A 14,010-nucleotide genomic window follows, 5' to 3' on the forward strand; every position below is an offset into this window, starting at 1 on the left:
CCGCGACCATCTCCTCCTCCTCCCGCCCAAACTCGCCATCCCACTTCTCTTCTTCCTCCTCCCCTGCACGAGCTGTTGAACGGACAAGCAGGTTATTCATCACGTGATCAAATCTTATCCTAATTTATCATTGATCGTATAGTTATAAATCACAATTTCGATACGATTCGTACAAACACTGTGACTGATGTACACATGATCCATTTACAATGCTGTTTATCATTTCGCGAAGGTAAACCTACCTAATCCAGGTGGATATAGGTCTATATAATACTAATAGTAATGGCTCGCTCACCTCTGAGCTGTGTAGTCTGGGTTCGATTCCCGATCCGGATATCAAACTGGAGGATGAGTTTGGTGCTTCGCAGGGAGGGAATTCCATCGATGATTGTGCAGTCCTCCAGGGGAGGAGTTAAGCCGGCTGTCCCCATTCGTTCCAGGCTCGGCTTTTATAGCCCAGGTTGGGCACATTCAGGGTCCAGGAATTCTCTTGGGCGTATGTTGGCAGGAAACGATGGGGACACGTGAAGTCAGAGTTGTGGAGCGCCAGGAGCACCGGCAAATGTTTGAGCACGTGACCATGTGGCCCTTACCACCACCTAGCCCTCACCTAAAAGTAGATAGTGCCACACAATGACTGAAACGGCTCAATTTTAAGTACAATCGTGGATGACCCAGATAATTTGGCGGACTGGGTGAATAAGTATGTAGATGGAGGAGGGGATAAATAGATGGGAAATGGGTAAAGGAGGAAGTGGGTGAAAACGTATGGAATGGGCCAGTATATGAATGGGTGGACAGGAAAGTTAGTGAAGGGATAGAGGAGTAGGTTTGCAGGTTTTCGTTTCAATGGGACATCTAATCGCAAACTGTACATTGCCAAGCCAAAATTCCCAGACTCAAAATGAAGTGTGCACACAAGTCAGGCACACACTCACACCAAATTACATATAGTACATGTTGGGTCACGTGATCAATACTGGGTTATTTAGACTTCAGTAAACCATGAAGAAGATTTATGTTTAAAGCTTTAGCAAAAAATTAACCTGGGAGTGCAACACAGCAATGTCGGTCCAAATGGCCTCATTTCCTTGTTTGAGGTCAGTTCCTCTTCAGTGTCTTTTTTGTGAACAGTCTGTTGTCTCCCCCAATTCTATCAAGGTTTTTGCACATTTCTCAGTTTCTTGATGGCAAGGAGTCTGTCGCCTCCCTGTTTCTTCAATGCGTACTTTGTTTACATGGATGGAGATGTATATCTGCGAAGTAAACTTACCTTCTTTTGAGGCATTGTTTCTGAAAAAGAATGGGAGACAACGAAGATGCCTATGTATAAAATTTCACCTTCGAATGCGAAAGAAATGCCGCCGTGAATCCAAGCTCCGCTCCTCTCCCCACCGATACGCGACTTTCAAAATGACGTATAGCTGCATGCGTTTTGTGTGTTGACACTGATTCACTTCTGCTCGCCGGACACTTTTAACCTGCCGTTGCTAGCATGAAATCTATGATTCAAATAGTCTTTTAGACCAAATTTTCAACGTGTAAATGAAACGGTGGCTATATCCAGATGGTTAACCATCATTGTTCTGTTCCTGAATGTAAATCGGACTCTCAGAAATCAAGGAATATGACAAATATCCATGAATGAGAGGAGTTGGGTTCGTACCATTTACTGTTAATGTGAGTACATTCTAGCAGCGGCCGTGGTTACAACACATATACACACACTCACACAAACTGACGCTTCTTTCACCAATAGATGCAAAATTCGAGTCTAACTCCTCTTATGGACCTGGAACCAAACAACACACACACACACACACACACACACACACACACACACACACACACACACACACACACACACACACACACACACACACACACACACACACACACACACACACACACACACACCATTCTCAGGCTGCACAACTTGCAATCTCATTCCCATCCCTCCTCCCAAACATGAATAATAACAAATATAATCATTTTAAACTTGCGCTGTGCATCGACAAGCCCCAGATATGACCTTCCCATTGGTGTTAAGAAGCGCGAAGGCTTTGTTTGAACGCATCTACAACTCTTCACCCCTTCATGGGTGTATGGCCGGGAGTTTTGCAATACTGACTGCAAGATATTAACCTTTTGGATGAGTTTATTAGGAAGTTCTCCCATATTTTGTTGTGCAGAGGCACACCCTTTTCTCGCAGGTACACGTACAAGTACTTTCAGCCTCTTTAAAAGTTTTTTTAGTCATTTCATTCTATAATCCTTACTGTATCTTTCAGGAATGAAAGATGTCCAGGCCACCCAGGCCAAATTTATTTTGTCACTAGGGGTTTCTGCGCATGCGCACCGAGCAATCTATGCGCATTACGTCATTTTAAAAGTAGCGTTCTGCTCCTGGACTCTGCATCTTTTGCACCTGAGAAGGTGGAGAAGTTTCTGGCAATGCTCAACTCTGATTCTGCAATTGGACTGGATGGCATTAGCTCACGTATCCTGTAAACCTGCTCTCCAGCTCATCCTCTTTCTTCCCATTTCTTCCTGTCATTTGCCCAAAATGATCTTCCATCTGCTTGGAAATCCACAAACATCACTGCATTGGTCCAAAGAAAAATCACCTTAACTCCAGACCGATTGATCAGCTGACTTCCAATAATCATCAAGGTTATCCGATGCATCATCACAGTTGATATGAAATCCTTCCTTTTCTTCTATGTCATCTCAGCTCACCAAATTGGGTTCAGACCAGGTCACTCTACATTGGAAATGCTGCTCCTACTCTCCCAAGAATGGATGGAACAACTATCGGGGACGCCTCTTTGCAGTGGTTTTACTTTAAACACAAGTCAGGGGCCCAATCCTCCCCATTCTTCCCTGCTGCCCGGATTAGTCAGGGCAGCTAGGTCATGGTCAGAATGCAGGTTGGTCCTCATGGACCGGCCCTTTCCCTCTTATCTCTCTCTTTCTCTCTAATTCTGTTGTGGCCCCGACTCTGTGAAGGCTGTTGTACACCATCCTGGATGTAGGGGATCTCTGGGTCGCTCCTGGAAGATCGATCAGCTGTCTCAGTGCCGCGGGCTTGTTTGAGAGAACTGTCAGGGGCAACACCAACAATGGATGGATGTTAGACATGTTAGACATGAGATCAGGGCCGTGTCTCTAGACATACAATTGGTTTCAAAAGTATGAGTCCAGCAGGAAATTCATCAATCGACTCCTGATACCAAAATAAATCATTGTAATATGAAACCAAGGCCTCACTCTTCCACAAGCATTGACATTTGTATCCCTACCCCACATCCCATCCCCACATTCAGATACAACGTTTTGCATCCACTGAAGAGGTTAACACAACCAAGTCCATGTTGTTAAATAGACTTCAGAAGGAAGGATTTCTGGTCAGGTCAGTATTTTGGGACTGCCACTGGTAACGTGTAACCCAGTGAGTGCTACTTGCTGCATGATCGGGTTGTCAGCGACTAAACCGACACTCCTCACTGGTTTTTCTAATGGGGAGGTTGACTGTGACAATAGGGTGGTTCTTAAAAATGGAAGTTAGAAAAGTCATGCTCTTAACACTGAAAATGTTTTGTATGTATGAAAAAACCCTTGTGATGAAATTTTAAGCCATTTGGACTAAATTTAGGGGTTGCACACGGAGTTTTGTAATTTAACATATTTGGCTCGCATAAATGTTTGGAGTTGATTATTTATTCTCCACTGATATATACGTACTTGTGATTTTGACCATTACAGTTCACCTTGCTATGCACATTTTGAAATTGTTTTTATGTTAATTGAATACAGTACAGCTGTACTCTGGTGTATGGAGTTGCTCTCATTGAAGAGTACAATCGTCTCTTGACAAGGGATGAACAGCAAACCCAAGTATCTGCTTCAAGTTGTGACAGAACATCGCAAGAGGTTGCCCGATTGCAGGAAATCAACGCTTATCAGGCACAAACATTGAGTGGCTGGCAACCATGAGTCACTGTGCAACCCCTAGAACTTGATGTATTCAAAAAATATTTCACAGGCAGAAGTTTTACCTCAATACCAAAAAAAAATAAAGGTTAGGAGTAAAACAATTCAATTTTTTTTTTGCCTTTTGTAGCTAATAACTATCCTACCACAGTACAACCTGCCCGGACCAAACCTGTACTACAAAGTACAACTTTGTAAAAACTTTGTAAAGTAAATTGTTGTACTACAAAGTACAACCTGCCCGGACCAAAAACAACACCTGGCAAGGGCGGATAGGGAGTCAACGGCCATCCAGTAAGGAGATCGTGTTTCCTAAAAAACACCCATCCGGTTTGGACGGGTTCAAGTTATACCAAATACTTTAAAATGTTACGTGCTGCTTCCTTGCTTGAAAAGGATAGAGCACGGACAATCCCCATCGGTTACCATCCATTGGGAGGAGGAAATTCCTATTGAGGAAATGCCCCGCTGAGTACGGTGAGAAAATCAGTGCCATTGTTATGATGTTGCTGGTCTATCCAATAATGGTCCGATGGCTATTAAGTAGGATGGAAGACCAGAACATTTGGGGATGACCCTCATGGATGGATGTCATTATATTTACCCATGTTGGTTTTCAGTCCGTCTCTCGTTAGTTTTATTGCGTACAAAGTCTTGGCAAGTAAATTATCTACATTTAGTGCCAGGCCATTTTGAGTGGTTCAGCGAGTGAATTCCATTCCCATTGATTGCTCGAAATGGACATTTCCACACCATGATCTATCTCGAATTTTTTTTTCTAAACTTCATGAATGACCAGTTCGTCTGTTCCGGGCATGAGTCTTCCACCAATACTTGATCGTTGCACTAAATTTGGTTTAGTTTTGGGTTTCATTCAGGATGGAATTCAATGAGACTTCAGTATGAACAAGCGGTCGCTCCGGCCAAGCACGTTTGAACAGGCAGAGGGTTGTTGCTTCCCTCGCCGTCTGAGTTTTGGCTGTCTGTGGTGCGGTGGTTTATAAGGTGGTTGTGTGTGATGCTGGAAGAGATTGTTATAAAGAGAAAGGGATAAGGAATTTACGAATAGCAGGTTGTGTATATATATATATATATAGGCTGTATATAGGAGTGGGCAAAAATTTCTCCCAGTCGATGTCAGAGAAATGTCAGATGTCAAGGAATGGCTGAAAAGAAAGAAATGGAGGGTTTTGGAATGGCCAAGTCAAAGCCGGGATCTAAATCCCATCAAGATGTTGTGGGGGGATTTGAAACGAGCTGTGCATGCAAGAAACCCCTCAAACATCGCACAGCTGAAAGAATTCTGTATGGAGGAGTGGGCAAAAATTTCTCCCAGTCGATGTCAGAGACTGGTAGGCAGTTATAAGAAACGCCTACTTGAGGTTGTTTCTGCCAAAGGGGGCAATGTCACCTATTTGAGCCAAGGGTGTACTTACTTTTTCCACATGCGAAATTTGCATTTATGTTTATTTAAATTATACAATCGACTACAAAATGTAAATGTTTCATGATATTTGTTATATTATATCACCTTTATCTATCAATATTGTTGAAATGAAGATCAAATAGCTGTATGTTGAAATATGTTGAAAAAGTCAAAAGTTTACATGGGGTGTACTTACTTTTTCACGTAACTGCATATATATATACAGGGTGTTTCAAAAAGATGGACCCAATTTCAAAGCAGTATATTTCACAATGGCAACATGTTACAATTACACAAAAAGTTACAAACGGTTTAATGAGTTATCAAGTTTTACTAACCATTTTATAAATGCTCTATGTGCCCTCCACCTGCTGCAAGGACAACATCGAGACAATAGTTGAATTCGTCCCAAACGTCTCTCAGAGTGTCTTCTTTCACTGAGGTCACCGCTGCCGTGATTCTGTTTTTGAGGTCATCCAGATTAGTCGCTAATGGTGGCACAAAAACACGGTCTTTGACGTATCTCCACAAGAAAAAGTCACAGGGTGTAATGTCTGGGGATCTTGGGAGCCAAGAGTGTAGCGCCAAGTCTTGGGGTCCCATGCGACCTATCCAACGTTGAGGCAGTGTGTCATTTAGAAAACGTCGAACCTGCAGGTGCCAATGTGGCGGTGCTCCGTCTTGCTGAAAAATGAAGTCATCGGAATCTTCATTAAGTTGTGGAAAGAGCCAGTTCTGCAGAATTTCGAGATAGGTTTGCCCCGTAACTGTTTTTCCCTCGAAAAAGAAAGGGCCATAAACCTTTATTTGAGAAACAGCACAAAACACATTCACTTTCGGGGAATCACGCTCATGCTCTACAGTTTCGTGTGGATTCTCTAGTCCACATATGCGCACATTGTGACGGTTAACTTTACCGCTTAGATGAAATGTTGCTTCATCACTAAAATCAAACGCGGTAAGAAGCTGTCGTCTTCCATGTTCTGTAACATCGCATCACTAAATTATACGCGCTTTCCTTTGTCACCTGTACGAAGAGCCTGTACCAGTTGCAACCGGTATGGCCTCAGGATTAAACGTCGCCTTAACACACGCCAGACAGTCGTATGAGGGATCGCTAGTTCTCGGCTGGCACGACGAGTGGACTTGCGCGGGATACGCAGAAAACTCTCTTGAATTCTTCTCACGTTTTCCTCTGAAGTGCGTGGTCGCCCTGGGCTCTTCCCCTTACATAAACAGCCTGTTTCCTCAAATTGTCGGTACCAACGACGAATGCTCTTTGGCATTGGCGGATCAATGCCAAAACGCTGTTGAAACGCACGCTGCACCGCAATTACAGATTCAGTCTTGCTGAAATGCAGAACGCAAAACGCCTTGTGTTGCGGGGTCGCCATCTTGCGAACGAATGAGGCGAGAGGCTCTTGGTGCGCTGGGAGAGTCATCTAGCGGTGGTCATTTGAAACTCTATGCCCCGCCCTTTCAAGTGGTAAGAGGTTCATTTATGGGCGGTTCGTGGTTGCAGAGATATAGCGATTTCAAATCGGGTCCATCTTTTTGAAACACCCTATATATATATATATATATATATGTATACAGTATATGAATGAATGAATACAGTATACTGTATATATATATTGTTACGGTTTTTAGAACCTTCACTTTGTAAATTTAGTAGTAAATTTCCTGTGTACATTTCCCCTTAATTGGCTGTTAATTGATCGCACCTTAGTTAGTCCATCGCATCACGTAGCAAATCATAGGCTTCCCTCAATAGTTATTTCATTATTATGTGTATCAGTATAAGGCTGTGTGTCCAATAGTCGATCTTTCGTTGCACCAAAATCAAATAAGATAGATCCCCTTTTCAAATTCCCAAAGCCTCCATTTCCAACTGCATTCGCCGCCATTGCCATGTGCTCTAACTCGGGGAAGAAGGGCGTTGCCCACCCATCGTCATCAGGAGGAGGAGTCAGCCAGCCCCGATCAACCAACCGAGAATAAGTGGGTTTGGCTTGAGAGGGCGGAGAGAGAACGATCAAGAGGTTCGCGAAGATTCGAGGGTGTGGCCTATATAACCCGTTGCGAGGAGCCCCCACATGAGTTCTGTGGAGAGAGAGTGCCAAGCTGAGGAGAAAGGTTGGAGACGAAGCTGGCGTTCAAAGGCTGAGCTAAGAAGGTTCAGGCTGAGAGACTTTGAAATCCCAAGGCAAGGTCGGGAGCTGGGCTGGCCAAAGGAATTACAAGCTGTGCTGAAGCTGTGTCGATTGAAGGAGTTACCACGCTGAGCCCACGCTGCGACAACGCATCCGCGGAGCTGTTTCCCGCGTCCCGCTGTGTCCCAGGGCCCCGAGCCGTTCCTCCTGCCTTGCTTGCTGCCATCCCATGCCATCGATCCCTGGCATCCATCTTCCCCTTTCGTGTACGTGAGTTCGTTCTGTCTGTATTGTCCCTGGGAGTAAGTAAGACCGTGTAAGTAAGAATTGCTCTGTGTCCTTCTGCTCCTTCCATTTTCCGTATATTACTTTGATTTCTTCTTCCTCTTTGGGTTTTGTGTAAATAATTAATACATCCTGTTATTTCTTACCCGTTTGGTTTCCTCCTCGTCCGATCGCTTTAGTGATTTCCCAATTGAGTCCCTGTGGTGCGATTTCGGCCAAAGCTCCGCAATCGGGTTAGTCATTGATAAACGGCTCGCGCCGCAGTTCGCTTCGCTCGGCGCAATCAATCAATTACGCTGCGGCACGAGCGGGAGTATCTCCTTGCGTACCGGGAGGCGCTGGTACTTAGGTCATAGGATGGATAGGCCTAATACCCTATTCAGCGCTGACCGGGCGTGACGTCATACCCCCAGGATCGGCGACGGCCAGTATACAGGACAAGGGGAGCGCCGTCGTCCCAGATCCGTAACAATATATATGTATACAGTTGGAGACCCCCAAATTGGAACCGTGTGGCACCACCATATGTCAGCCATGAATAGAGGATTTAAAAGAAGAATAAAGAACAACAGGAGGGTTATGGAGGAGAAGGAAGATGAAGACCTGCTGTAGCTCCCACAATGCATATCCCCAATTCCCCTGAGACATTGGATGGGGGCTGTCTGAAAACATTTACTGACGATATAACTGATTTGGGAACTCCTACACGTCATGGATGTGCGTTCACCTGGGGGCCGGTTGCACAACCGGCACACTACCCCCTCTCCGTGCAAGACTCGATACCGTGAACGCGAGTCGATTCCGTGAACAGCGTGACGACACCAACGTAAACAGCAATGTGAATCTAAGGACACAAACAGCAGGCATGAAGAACTAATGTAAAGTGTTAAATAATGTGGTGTAAAAGACGCTGCATCAATGGCGGTAAACTTTAGAATTTTTTTTTTAACAACCTCTCAATATTTATTTTATTTAAATTGAGTTACTGTATATCGTTTTGGAACTTTCAAACCCCTTCCATAAAGCAGTACTTAGACAAAACATTACGGCCTTTTACGTCATCTCGACCAATCAAATTTGCTGCTCGGAGACTCCGCCCATGTCATTCTTTCTCAGACAGCGTGGCACAAGGTGTTCTATGAACTCCCTAGTTTTGAATTTATATCAGTTAAGCTTTTGATGTTTATTTAATTTTTGCACGTGACATTTCCTCATTACGTATTTCCTATCGGACTCAGGCGAGTCGTTCGTTGCCTCTTCACAATCTCTATCACGGTATGTGAAAATCCACAACTTCCACCATCTTTGTATCCAATCACAGGAAAACTTCAAATGGTGAGCTCCCACCTGTCGTTTGTTAATCTGAAACTTTGAAAACGAGATAGGTGAGTTCTGTGGATTTGCAATCCGTCTGCGAGGAATGTGAATCTGGCCCGTAATGAAAGGACGTAGCATAGGTGAAAGCAGTGAAGATCGGGCAGGGGAAGTTTCAATGCCTGGGAGTAGAAAACAAAATAAAAATTCACTATTTCTCTCTGTAAAGCGTCGGGACCCTCCATCCCCACCCTCGAAATGAGTAGTAAATATATCGAACTGAAAGACAAAGAGACAAAATGCATTCAGCCATGCTGCTAAGAAACGGGTGTCGTGTCCCAACCGCAAGCGTAGTCTTTACTCTTCCATGAGCTCAAACACCACTGTAACGCTTTGGAGGTGCAACAAACAATGCAAAGCGAAGGTAGATGGGCGTTTAGTGGAAAGAATAGAAAAGGACAGACAGGGCCAGAAATGTGTGAGGGAGACTCAAACATCAAGGAAAAGAGGGCAGTTCAGGAATGCGGGAAGTCAGGGCGGTACCGGTATAGCTGGCAATGGACCCTTTTCAAGCTGAGGTTCTTCTTCCTCCAAATATGTGCTTTGTCTGGCAGAAGCTGCTGTGACGGCACCGTAATTCAGGTGACAGGGCTCGAAGCCAGGAAATACCTGTGTAGATTTTTTGGGGGAGGCATAATGGGATATCATGAGATCTCAATCGACTTGGATTGCAATGGAGAGATTGAGGGTGGATCTAATTTGACTGAGACTGTAAATATGAAAAGCAGAATAATGCATGTTTGTATCCCAGAAGACCCAGAAGATCGAAAAGACCCAGAAGATCGAAAAGACCCCGAAGACCCAAAATACACCAAAGACCCAAAAGACTGAAAAGACCCCAAAGACTGAAAAGACCCCAGAGACCCAAAATATCCCAAAGACCCTTAAAGACCCAAAAAACCCCAAAGACCAAAATGTCCCTGAAGACCCAGAATACCCCAAAGACCCTTAACGATCCCACAGACCCAAACATTCCAAAACACCAAAAAGACCCTTAAAGCCACTGAGGACCCAGTGGACCCCAAAGACCCAAATTACCCCTAAGCCCCAAAATACCCCAACGACCCAGAAGACCAAAAAGACCCAAGGACCCCAAAGATCCAGAGGATCTAAACGACTCAAATGACCCAGGACCTCAAGGACCCAAAAGACTCAAATGCCCCAAAAGACCCCAAGGAACCAGAAGACCCCCAAGACACAGACACTGAAGACACAAAATACCTCGATGACCCAAAATATCTGAGGATGTAAAACACCCTGAGCACCCAAAATAACCAAATGACCCAGAGGACCCAAAAGACCCTGAGGACTCCAAAGACCCAAAATAAGAGTAATTATACCTCTTATTTTGCAATTGTAGATGGTGGCTTGCAAACTGAGCCTCAAGGTTGGTGTACAGAAGCGATTTTTTAAAAACACAATAAATACAAGGCGCAGGGAGGTGAAATTCGCTGAACGTGATGTGCAATGTCCGCAGAGTAAACCGAGTGTTCATTTACGTCTGTAGGATGTCTAATAAATAAACATATAAGCACACCTGACACTAGGCCCAGGCTTCAGACTTTGGCATGCTCATACGGCTGCACCATCAAAAACTGTTCCAACCCATAGTTTTTGACTGGTTTTATACTAGTATATAATCATAGTTTCAAAACGAACTTTTTGATGCGCGTACACACACACACACACACACACACACACACACACACACATTATCTGCCTGTAACAAGGTGATTGAGCAAACATGCGATAGGGATTCAAAAACCTCCAGGTGGAATTATACGAATCACTCGGGATCACAACTCTGTGCACCGTTGGATTCTGTCCCAAAATGAACAAGCCGCCATCACTCGACGGTGTGAGATCATGGCTGGCTGCAAGCCTGCAACCGCCAGGGGTGAGATCGCAGAGATCTCGTCTCTTCCACAAGTCAAACTCAGGAGAACAGTGTCATTAGTGTGATATCTTGCATTGAACAGATGACCGATCCATTTTCTACAATACATGCGGAAATACACAGTATGATTTCCGGTAAGATGGCGGCTGCTGATGTCACGGGGACCTCATGTATATGAATCGTAGGCGGTGAAGTGGCATTAATAGATTTCATGAACACCAGATTAATTGATGACAACATCCAATACCATCAGCTCATCAAACTCCTGAAAATGAAGACTCACGGCAATCAGACTGTTATGAAAATGACCAGACGTAAATTTATGCTGAAAACCGACAGACTGTTCAGCATATGGAGTGACGATATTGTGGCACTTTCTGATTACTCGATATATTGTCACAAACTGAGCAAAGGAGGAATTCATATCATTGCTGAGCTTTGTTCGGATCATAAAGAAGCGGACACGAGAGTAGCCCTGCACGTGAGACATGCATCTGATGCCGATCCCTCTTCCAACATCCAGGTACATAGCCCTGATAGGATGGTGTCATCATATTACTGCACAAGATTTCTGGAAGAGTTCATTTCTGTATGAGTTAGGGAAATAGATTTGAACTCGGTCTTCCATTGCCTCGGCGAAGATTTATGTACATCCCTCATTGGTGTGCATGTGTTCATGGGATGCAACTCGACCAGCTGTTTTAGATCCAAAGGAAAGAAGGAGTCTCCAGATATGGTCCATGCATCATCATGCCAACGCAATATATTCGGTGAACCTCGCCAGAACTTCAATCTTACTGAGCATCTGCATCCGTTGCTAGGGCAGTTTGTTTGTGAACTTTACAGACAAAAATGTTTATCTGTTGACGAAGCTCGATATTGTCTTTTTGTGTTGGAGCAAATGAGGATCACTCTATCACACTGAGGAGCTATGCTTTGTGAAAGCATTGTCTCAGATCAAATTATCAAAGTGCAATCCACAAACAATGTATATTGTCGTGTGACTACCCTTTGGTGAACACCGCAGGGTGACACAGATGACCAAACGAGCTTTACACTCCGAGGCGTTCAATTCAATGGCGTACCTTCATTACACATGAGGGAAAGGGGGGGGGGATGACGAACTTACCTGGACGGCTCCAACCGACGTCTTCACACCTGGATAAATTAATTCAAACTACACAGAAGTAAAATGTACAAAAAAAATACCGGGTTTATTAAAGAAAACGCCAGTCACAAAATAATGCACAATAAAACTATTCCTAATTGGAGCGTTCCCACACAGACCCGAATACAGACAAAGGGAAATATAACTGAAAAATAAACGTGTAGTTTGTGGCACTTAGCTCGAATCGGCTCTTGAATCTCGTCAGGAATCGTCAAAACCCCCTCATGTCCTTGGCGGGAAAATGCGCTCGTTGGTGCGAACTAGGCCTCACCACGCGTCCGCTCACTCCTAGCTTCGTTGAGAGCATAGCAAGCAGGCCCCGCCCGTCCAATCATCGTTCTTGCTTGGGAAACCACAGTTCCTCCTCCTCACGATCAGTATGAAGATGTCGGAACATGACCGTCCGTGATGAATCTTCCTTGCGCAAGAGCAATAGTGACCGTTTGCTATGGGATCCAGAACGAGAAGAGAAAATGTCCGCCATTCCAATTATTTTGTACTTGAGGCTCTGACTTCATCTCATGACGTCTCCCTGACGGCTATCATTGAGTTCCATCTTACCAGTCCTTCTGCCAATCAAATCCCGGACCAATCACTGCTCTTTTAGGCGTGGCTCCACGGCCCTGCCTGATTGAGGTGGTGATGTAGTGGCTGCGGCATCAGCGGTAGTGTTTGATGCCTGGTTTCCGGTTGGTTTTTATTTAGTGTTAATTATGGTGTTGATTGATTGGCTTGGCTATGGTGTGTAGTGCACATAAGGAACACAGGAAAATGTTACAGAGGCAATTACATACAGGGGATTAGTTTACCCATAATCCCTCGCTAATTTAGAAACCCCACCCCTCTCATGGAGATGTAGATACAAGCTCTTCCACGACATACGGTCTACACAAATTTCCTACTCATTACATGGGTTTCTTCTTCTTCATGACAGTCGGAGCACACTAATCTATACATTCTACCTGGCTCTCAGGTAATCATTGTCTACCCCCTACAAACGTAACAATATTTTCATCCACTTTTCATAACCAGGGCATATTGTGAAGTATATTTGATATCTGACTTTCTTACCTGTGTGTGCAAAATTGCATTTCTGCTCCTCTTGTGGTAACAGCAATCAAAAGGTGGCTGTTGCTGTGGTGTTGTTCATATTTAATTAAATATTTGTTTTATATTGCAATATATTGGTTAAACATATGGTTCAAATTCTCACTTTGTTTTGCCCTTCGATAAACACACATGCAGGAACATCTCAAAATCAGACCTTGGATCGAGTGTATATCGTAAAGCGTGTGCCATAGAACCATATATCAAGATCGCGACCACAACATTGTATTCAGGAAGTCTCAAACATCAGGGAACAACTGCTTTAGTGGGTAAAACACATACCATTTCATCCCATGTGGAAACCCTCATCTTTGAGGTTCGAGAGAAGGGCCTGATCGGAAATTGGCCCTTTTGACCCCTTTCACAACGGAATATTGTGTGTGAAACTGCACCATTGAATTCAGCAAGTCTGAAAATTTAGGAATCGCTCAATTCCACTTATTTCCGAGAATGTTCCGACGGAAGTCAATTTCTGGCACATTTTGAGCAATCAGCTCACGGCCTACAGGGGCCATAGCCTTAGAGTAAAGAAGAGGGGAGTTAAGACAGTAGTAAGGCAATTTCACTTAGAGTAGTGTTACGTGCTCCTCCCCGACCCCCTGGTCAC

Source organism: Myxine glutinosa, chromosome 2 (genome assembly GCF_964187855.1).
Source record: "Myxine glutinosa chromosome 2, kmMyxGlut1.1, whole genome shotgun sequence".
Classification (NCBI taxonomy): Eukaryota; Metazoa; Chordata; class Myxini; order Myxiniformes; family Myxinidae; genus Myxine; species Myxine glutinosa.